At 42.8% G+C, this 10,052-nt stretch overlaps 1 long non-coding RNA gene across 3 annotated transcripts; it reads right to left on the minus strand.

Annotated features, from left to right (window-relative positions):
* Positions 1–309: 309 nt before the first annotated feature.
* LOC130603830 (uncharacterized) lies at positions 310–7,384 on the minus strand. Of its 3 annotated transcripts, none has more exons than XR_008973296.1 (3): positions 7,204–7,384; positions 835–999; positions 310–679 (listed from the first exon to the last, which is right to left on the minus strand). It is a non-coding gene; the product is annotated as an uncharacterized LOC130603830 (long non-coding RNA). The 3 variants fall into 3 exon arrangements; XR_008973298.1 differs by having other exon boundaries at positions 835–968; positions 7,199–7,384; XR_008973297.1 differs by lacking the exon at positions 7,204–7,384 and adding an exon at positions 6,473–6,720.
* Positions 7,385–10,052: the final 2,668 nt, after the last annotated feature.

Below are 10,052 nucleotides of genomic sequence, written 5' to 3' on the forward strand. Positions count from 1 at the left end.
GCACTGTAAGAACTAAAGATTATTGCCATCCATTAAAAATTGGCCAAAACCATAAATGAAGTCAAATGATCCAAAAAGCAAAACTATCTTGATACATAACTCTCCTCTTTTGTTTCTTCTCTCACTTCGTCAAGAGTATCTTATCCATGAAGTGTAATTTCTCAATGGCAAAGACCGCATACTTTTTGGTTTTCTACACATTGGGAGAATGTAGCACTGAACAATAAAACCAGAATGAAGTATAAGTTTACAATAAAATATGTATTGTATTTGACAAATCTGATCAGGAGAGTGCTCAGGACAGCAGAAGAACATACTGCAGAGCTCAGGGGCAGAGGGAGAGGGAGACCACCAAGTCCTCCAGACTCCTTGCCTCCTCATCCCACCAGCTGGCTGCTCCTCCATATGTTGCCTCCTGGAGCAAACAGCTGCTTTTAAAACCATAGTTAATAATTGTTTGAAAGAGCTTTTCAACAGTTCAAAAGAAGGTAAATTCTACTTATAAATTATAAGAAGCTTTTCATTTTCTAACAGTCACAGCACACCATGGTGCCCGTCACCTTTTGTGTGTTTCAGGTGTTTGAAGTCTTCGGTTTTTCCAGCACAAACAAGAAATACAGTTTCACCTTGACTACTCTCTCCTTGGCAGGCATAGCATTGCTGATAGTAGGAATCAACACTACAGACAAAAAAAAGACAAGAGCAGGTTTGTTTTAAAATATCAGTGTAATTTACAAAGTGCTATTCAAGAGACGATATTTCAAATTGTTTCCTAAGGTCCTGACATTTCCAAGCTGGTGGTACAATTGGCAGGATGGGAAGTCTGTCACATACCTTGTTGCCATCTCATGTTTACTCAGAATCGATGAGTTCATGCAGTACAACTGGACAAAGCTGTTTCTAGGAACCTTCTCACATCAGTAAAACAAAAGTTCCTGTGTTTTTCCACTTTGCATTGCTTTACTGGCCTATTAATCAGAAATAATTTTTCCCCCCAAACTCAAGAGAAAAAATAGATTATTGCGCATGGAAACACAGCAGAGTGGACTGGAAAGTTAAAAAAAGAAAAGGAATATGCTTAAGAAGAAACAACTGAAGACACATACGAGGAAAAAGAAGCAAAAGAGCTTTTTCAGCCTTCACAAGGTGCTGTAGCCTGGCATGCAGAGCTGCCTCTGGTTCTTCCCCTCGTCTTCCCTCCCAACTAGACCTTCTGGATGACCCCTAAGCCTCCTTCACCCTTTATCAAGCTTGGAGGTATTGACAAACTACCATTACCTAGCTGTGCCTGCCGTGGGACTGCACCCATCGGTGCCATGGTGCATGGGATCAGAGGCACAGCAGTACTGATGCCAGGTACGTGGGAAAAGGCCGATGCCAGAGCACCAGCAGTGGAGAACTGTTAGATCAGCACAGCCATATGGTGAATCAGAACTTGTAGGTGCTCTGGATGTCCTCCCAAAGGGGGCTGTTCCCTTACCACAATCCTTGTAAATAGTCTTTCCCTCCTTGTGCCAGTAACCAGGGTTCCTCAGGGCTTGGATATAGCCCTGCTTTTTGCTTTGTACAATGTCATGATAGCTATGGTGAACTTTCAGATACATTTTCCAAGTGATGATTTATTATACCTGAAAAATAAACTGAAAAAAAACCCATGGAACTGGCACCTCCTTGATGAAAACTGCCTTCCAAATGGAAACACAAAGCAACATCCAGCCTGGGAAGGCACAGATAACCCTCCTCCCTTGGGATGACCTGCTCTTTTCTTGTACAGAGCAACATTTCCACAGCTGTTTGGAAAAGCTCTGTTGGCTCCACTACAGATTTCGAGACATCAACAAAGACCCAGACTGAAGAAGTGCTTCACCCTGGAGTAGTTGCTCCTATGGGTTGTCATCCACAGCTGCCTGGGTCTTTCTGCTGTGTCCCTATGGACCTCCCACAGGGAAATGAAGGAAAAGCACACCAAAGACGGCAGATTTCCTCTTTGAAGCACACTCTCTGGGTTCCTGCCTTTATCTGACCCCACTGAGTCCACATACAAGTTTCCTCTGTGATTATCAAGAGAAAACTGCATTTTGAGGCTTTAATGGAAGTGCTGTAGGCTACATATATATGCTTCACAACTGTAGGAATTAACCATGCACTTTTTCTCTTCTAAAACAGGGTCTCCACTAAAAAGGGAGTGTTGTATCAAACCTGCAGAAGTTAAGAGAAGCTGTATTTATACTGATGACTTTATTAGGAATAATCTAAAGTCTCTGCAAATTAGACTACTGGAAAAGATTTTTAAAAGCCAGTGTCTGCTGGCTTTTAGCTACATGGAAAGGTTTGCTTGTCAGGGCACTGCTGCTCATTTCAAGCTGCTTAAGCTAAGGTGCTTCATATCAGTCACACAAAATGGCTAATTTAAAGACAATTTGACCAAAGATTTTTCCAGAAAGACATTTCTTCAATTGCCTTCTTCAAAAAAACAAAACCTGCAAAGTACACACAACACAGGCCAGAGAGTATGGTCCTTCCAGCTCTGCCAGCAGATTTACTTGAGCAGCATGAAGAACAATCGTTGAATTCTATCTACCTATATGCTTTTAAAGAGTCAATCATACTTCGTTTTAAAATAACAAGCTCTATTTTGGCAAATAAATAAAAGATCAAAGAAACCCCTTAATAAGCCATGGATTAAAATTCTATTATAGGTTTGCAGAATTGAAGTACAATTTGTATGAGGAGCTAGGATAACAGTAGCTTCTCAGCGGAAATCATGAAGCTTCTCAGTGGAAAGCTTTTCCCACCACAGTACCTGTTAATAGGGCATAACAGTGCTTTTATTCTGCTTTAATGGTCTCTGTACTGCTGAAAGTGCTAAGAAAAGATTGTGCTATTTTTATTCACCCAAATTTCTGTGGCAATATTCTGTTTAAAAGTCCTATTATTAGATTTCCCATACCTGTCAGTCTAAATTATCCTATGTATTTTTCTCTAGGTTAAAGTAAGTTCTTCTGCAAAGATTAAATGGATGTTTAGAAATTATCCTGAGTGCAGAGTATCTCTCTGGCCCCTGAGGAACCTTTGTGGCCTACTGGCTGAGAAACATTTTGCTACCAATGCAGAAACCTTTCAAACCTTCCATAGTGTGGTCTGTTTGGGAACTAAGATCTATGTTTGGGTTGTTTTGCTTGGGGATAAACAAAAATCAGGAGACCACAATTAAAAAAAAACAAACAAAAACAACAAAGAGAAAGAGTCAATTCCACAAGCTCCCCCAGAAAAACCCTAGGAAATTGGGACCACCAGGAGAAGAACCTGACAGACAGAGGATGACAGCTTCAGTTTGAGGAGAGGAAAACAGTGGAGGGGAAAGTATGTCTGCTGTAAGACAATGGTGATGGCAGCAGCTGCAAAAGCATCCACTGCAGAGCCACCAAAGCATGGTGGTTAGAGAGCTCCCATGGTAGCCACTGCCTCCTGTCCTGTTGGAAGCATAAAGTGAAACCAGCTCTTCCACTGTCCTGGGGAGTGTCCAAACTACTGGTCTCAAAAATGAAAGTCTGCCCTCAGAATTTCTCCTTTATTTTTACAGTAACTACAAACTTAAGTATAATTGGAATAAAATAATTTTGGTTTGTTTAGTTCATTTGGGTCAGTAAAAGTGAGATGGACTTTTCTTTCTCATTATTTTGTTGGCTGGAAGAAATAGTTTCTCATATAATTGGAAAACAAAAGTAGCACAAAATCACTAGAAATCCAAGGAAGTACATTTAGACTTGTAGAAATGAATAAGCTTCAGGAAGCTGCAGAAACAAAGATGGGTACAATAAATAACTGGGAAATCTGACATTTTCCATCTGGAGTCACCCACATGTTCTACACGTGGTGTCTGGCTGTGCAGCACAACAGCACTCTCACATGGCCCCCTCTCCTGTGGTCACCCACAATGTCCCTGGCTGCAGAAGACAGCAAGACAGACAACAGAAGACAGGCATTAGACAAACCAGAACTCAGCCAGAAGCCTCAACAGTTATACACACCTTCTTTTGCCTAACCTGGCAGTATAAACAGCTAAACTGACATTTTGGAGATTGTCCATTTTCAGTTGCAAATGAAACTTAATACGAAGGCTTCTGGGGAGTATTTAAATCTATCAACATATACATGCTAATTACCTAAAAGTATGACAGAATGATAGCTGGCTGACTCTCAGCCATTTAATTTTATCTGTGTCTATCCTGTAATATCTGGAATATGTACAAACACAGGAAGCATCACACATAAGTCACACATAAAGTAAGTGAGGGGAATGACTAGATTTTGTCATGGATTCTAACAGTATAAACAGTAGCTGTGTGCTATAACTGTGTGCTACTGGTACATTGATTTATATAATTTGCCCAGGATCAAGTACATATAACCTCTGCTTTATCTTTCCCTCAAGTACTGAATTATACCAGATGGGAGAAAGCCAGAAAAATTAATGTCACCCTTCATTTTCCTGACATCCCCTTATCATGTGGAAAGGAAGTGCTGTCACCACCAGGACAGCTAGGTACGATGGAAACTTAACCAAGCATAGAAAATCCCAGCAGCAAGCCTGGAGAAGGGAATACCTCTTGCTTTCAAACACTATTAGTGAGGTAGCTCCATTTCAGCAGAAGGGAGCAGGAAGCAGTCTTCTGCTTGCTAACCATCCATGCAGAGCACATTTCAACAGCAATTGGCTTGCTCATATGTTGCCAATGCTTCCTCAACAGATAGTGACTATAACCTGAACTCCCAGCAATGGAATCAAGGGAGTAGGTGTCAGTGAACACCAAGCCAGATTGCACTTCAGAGTCCCTGCTATATCTTGAAGGGTAAAGAAACCTGCAGCAGAAAACAGGGTAGAACAGAACCGGAGCTTCAGGGAAACCAGGGTCAATTTGACACTGGGGATCGAGAGGGTCGGAGAGGGAAGAAAAGCAGCTCATTCAGGTACCCTGGCAGAGAAAAGACTTTTGAGAAGGTCCACAGTTAATCCTAGGGACACAGGCTGGGCAAGAAAGATGTGGAAAGAGCTGGGCAAGGGACTGCAGAGATGTTGAAAGTTGCAGCTAGAATTTGTGGTTTAGTTGGATGGACATGAAAGAAGTGGCATGTGCTAGGAGTTTGGGGAAAAAAAAAACTATGGCCATGCAGAAATAGAGGCTGAAGCAAACCAGAGCTATTGACAGGTGTGGCCACAGGGTCTCCATGCACTGTGTGGGCAGGTCTGTGCAGAACGCAACATCTGTTTAAAGAGTTGGCATGCACTGGACCTACCCAGCATGTTGAGGTGCTCATGTAAGAGTATCTTGACCCCCTCAGATCACCTTGCATAAGGGTCCTGAAAATGAACTGAAACCCTGGTGACTGCCACATTATGCTTACAATAGATGCAGCTTAATTAACAGTTGTTATTTTTGCCAGGTTCAGCTCTCACCAATCATATTCAGATTTTTACAGAAAGCAACAGGCATGATAAAAATAAATAATAATTAAAAATGAACAAAAAATACCACCACTAAAATATGGAGTTAATGTTCTTTATTATTAAAATCAGAACAATATTCTTACAAAGTAAAACCTTTCTAGCCATTTGCAAGATTTTCTTAGAGCCTGTTTGGCCTGGCAGAACATCAAGAGAATAATTTTGAAGAAAATTCTGAAGATTTATTTCTTGTAGAGCCCAAACAATTAAATGTACATGCTTCCTTGCACAGATTTCACAGTAAGTTTGGGGACCCTTGTTCTGCCGATTAAGCATCAACTTACCTGCACGCTACCAGTATATTTGTAAAACCACAAGGGTCACCACAGCTTGAATATTTTAGATAGAATATTAGTAAGACTATGTCAAGCTTGTCACTATTTAGGAATATCCTAGTATTGACACGATTTCACATAAAGCTTATCCAGACCACTCCCCCACCCTGAAAAAGACTTTAGTGACTTTCATGCAATTAACAAATAGCAATGTCTCTTCCTCTATCAAAGGCTAATCATTCATATCCCTCCACTATGCCACGTAACAATGGTCTGCAGGTTGCCCTGCAGAAGCCTAAATCCTTCCGACTATCCAGTGGGACACAGCACACTTGTAGCAAAGGAGTAAAGAAATATGATCATTTGTGAATACAACTTCAAAGAAGCTTTGAGAGACCTATTTATTAATGGTCATGGGTTTTCTTCAAGAAAACTATGCTCCAAAGAATGGTCAACAGAACATCAAAATCAAAGAAATACTGATGCTCACAATGCACACTACTGCGTCTTTGTCTCCTGATAGTTACTGGCCTTGTGCTGAGTGTTTAGAAAATTCAAGAAACCATTATGTGAAAGGATTAGTGGCTTTATGTAACTTGATAAATTATAAAAATATTTCTATTTTGTAATCATGATCTAATTACTAAAAATAGCCAAGAGGTGATAGATCAGGATTTATTACTAACCTGACATTTGTAATCTAGAGAGGAATTCAGCTCCTTGACTGATGTTCCCTTCCTCCACACACAGACCATACAATCCATCAACAACATACAAGAAATCTCTGCTGAATGAAAGACATGACTTGAAAATGGTTATCTGTCTACACCAAACAATTTAAATTCTTGGGAAAAGGAAAAAAAGAAAAAAAAAACAAACCAAAACCCCAACAAGATTACACTGCAATGTTTTAACCCCAGTTTCCACAGGTCTTTGCTGAGTACAGTACCTCCTCTGTGAGAGGAGTACATGCCTCATGCAGCAGCTGTATAAGTTGCATTTTAGATGTTAGTTGACAGAAATATTCAGAAGAAAAATTAGAATTAACTTATCTTCAAAAAAAGACTGTGATAAATTATTTTGGAGTATTGATTAAAACAGTGGTGATTACACAGAATGAAGCTGTCCCACTTACACAATGAATTAATGGCAAATAGGATTGTTTCAGGTAGCTGAAGTGGCTCTAACATATTTTTCCTTTCAGTAAGCTGGATTGCTGCTTTTTGAGACCCTATGAAATTTTCATGCAAATAGTTTAAAAAAGGGTGTATCAAAAGACCAGAGGTGGGACAGAAAAACAATGCAGAATAGAGATCAAGGCCTTCTTCCATCACCACGTTGTTTTTATTTAAAGCAGCTACAGAGATACCAAGAAAATAGAAGACCATAAATAAGCACCACCATGACAACCACTTACATCACTGCATTGTAATTGCAGCTCCTATTCATGGAGGCACGGTAACTCCATCCAGGTTTTGGGTAAGGAAATGGCACCAGTGGAACCACTGCCACAGCAATGGGGTCAAGACCTTGCCCACCCTGTGCCTCCACCGGGCTCACTGGCACAGGGTTACCTCACAGGCAGAAGACAGAGTCTTGTGGCAACCTGGGGCGATATAAACCGCTTTTAAGCGTTTGCCAAGGTAAGGGACGTATAAACGCCGAAAATTCTCCTCCGATCAGCCAGGCTCGCCGCCTGAGGGCAGGTGTCAGGCACAGCCACCCCGAGCTAAAAGGCGGGAACAGCGGCTCCGCAGCGAGCGGCAGCGCAGACGACCTCGCTACGGCAGAGGCTGGGGTTCACTCAGCGCCTCCCTAAGGTGGACCGCGGCACAGGGCGGACGCTGGCAAGAAACGGCATGGCGCCAGGGCAGGTGACAGCAGCGACCGGCTCCCACCACCCGGCAAAGCAAGACGAGCACAGAGCGGACCCTCCGGCAGCCTCAGCTCCTCGGCTCTTGTGAGCGTAGTGCCTTCTGATTGGCAGAGAGCACCTCCCGCCCCCATCGCCACCCGGCGTCTGCCCTGGAGCCCGCTCTCCCTCGAGGCCTCGCCTCAGCGCCCTCACTACCGTTCCGGCTGCCCCTCACCATCCTCCTTACCCCAACAGACGACCCCCGCACTCCCTACTTCTCCCAGCTCTCACCGCTCGTCCCTAGGACTGATTTTCTTTCCCTCCACCCACTTTCCAGTCCCCACCCCTTCATCTCCTTATTTGCTCTCCTACACCTGGATTTCCTTCTCCTTCCTAAATGTCACTTCGACGTCTCCATGTTCCGGTAAAGCGGCTGGTAGCTTTCCATATCCCTGCACCGCCTGACCCCCTCGCGCTGCTTCAGTCCCTACGCGCCGCCTAGGCTCTCCCGGCCGATCCCCGCCGCTCCTGCTGCCCGTTCCCTTCCACTCGCCGTTTCTAGCTAACGGTTTCAAAATGCCTTTACAGCCGTAGTGAAACACCTGACTGGACGTCTGCAGCAGCAAACGATGGGGTTTGGGTATTCGGGTTTACTCTTGGAAAGCTTTAGCCAGGTTTTCAGTTTTGCGTATCCTGCATGCGGCTTCCAGCATGTTAATGCTGAAGTGTGTTGAAGTGCAGGGGGGTATCTGTGAATGTTTACATTTCCTTCTCTTTGGTCTACCATCTCTTACCGTCTTCGGTATCAATGTGCTTCGTAGCCTAATATTTCTGGAATTTACTTTTTTCTGTCCTGCTTCAGTTGTGGTTTGACATACGAAACACCTTATGTGGTTTCCTCTCTTTGCACACATCAAGGGACTTCATAAATTCCTAACAGTTAAGAAGTGCTGTGTTTTGGGGTGAAGGCAGCTGTACTTTTACACAGATGACTGCACTCAAGTCTCAGGGTGCTTTGGGTTCTTGTTAAATACCGACGTGAAACGAGGTGTGTATGTGAGGGGCAGCCCCTTGCCTCGCCTACATGGCTTGCAGTTGATGGCTGGGTTTCTCCCTTCTTCCCTGATCCCTTCAGGCTCCTGGCAGGAGCTTGTAGGCTGCCACTGAGTCTGATCAGGAGAGCAGAAAACACACAAAAGGCATAAGGTAAGGAGCACAGTTTGAATTAGGATAGTCTGGCACTTGATGGATGCAATATGATCACTGCTAATATTTTTTTTTTTAGCACAGTGCAGGCAAATACATAGTGTCTGTACAATGCAGTGTTCTCACTATATAATTTTTTTCTATTTTTCTTAAATTCTGAAAAAAAGCTTATTGTGTTTTCCCTTGGCCACAAGATGTAAGAGGCATCTTGATGCAGAATTGAGTACCAAAGCCGGTTTTTGTCTGTGAGCCGATTTGGTTGCTTTAGTTTGTAGCCTGTAAGAACATCTGTTGAGCATCTCTGATGCACAGCTAATAACCAGATCTATCAGTTGCTCTTTCCAGGCCTCAGTGCTGACAGCATTTTAAGGGAAAATAGGGCTTAGCCAGCAAAATCCCTGGCTGCTGAATTATACCTTATGAGCACTGGCATGTCAATATAAGAGCTTTAAGTGCTGTAGCTAAAGCTTCCTGCTGTTTCTAAGAGGAGGAAACAAATATACAGATAAATATATTTTTGGCTTAGTTATTTCTCACTTTTAGTATCATTCTCTCTCTCCCTCCCCTTTTTCTTTCTCTCTGATCCAACTGTTATTATAGTTGCCAAAATTATCACAACAGACTGATCAGTTCTTGTATGTTCCTTGAAACCCACTGCCTATCCCAAAAAAGCGAAAGTTACTCTTTGAATATGTACTGTTTTCTCATTTGCAGGTTCCTTTTGTTCCCTAATGCTGTAGATATCCAGACAAAGGGTTTTCTTATTCAAATTGTATATACTTTTGCATGCTGCTTGAAACTCTTGTCATGGATCTACTTTTTCCTCTAAATCATTACAAAGTGAAAATCTGTATGAATGCTGTGAAACTCATCACTTTCTGTGGTGCTGGGGTGTGGGTCTGATTTACTTGCTTCATCAAAAACACCACTGGAGTCTTCAGTCTCTCTGGTGTATGAATACAAATGTGTGGTGTATATATATCTTTAAATCTTGCATGAAGCACTTTTCCTTGAATAACTTTGATGTCACTAACATGTTCATATTTCCCAGAAGACATTGGAGAGCTCTCCTTTTGGCTGTAGCGTCTGGTGGCAGCAACATTGTCGTGGTTTAGCTGACAACAATCAAGGTCCGTGTTCGTCTCCCCCCCCCCTCCCTGCACCGGGGCTCTCCCCTTCCCCGCTCCCGGAGGAACGGGGAGGAGGATCG

The sequence above is a fragment of the Pezoporus wallicus genome, unplaced genomic scaffold (genome assembly GCF_028554395.1).
Source record: "Pezoporus wallicus isolate ANWC-B61680 ecotype Strahan unplaced genomic scaffold, APGP_CSIRO_Pwel_v1 contig_5542, whole genome shotgun sequence".
NCBI classification, from domain to species: Eukaryota; Metazoa; Chordata; class Aves; order Psittaciformes; family Psittacidae; genus Pezoporus; species Pezoporus wallicus.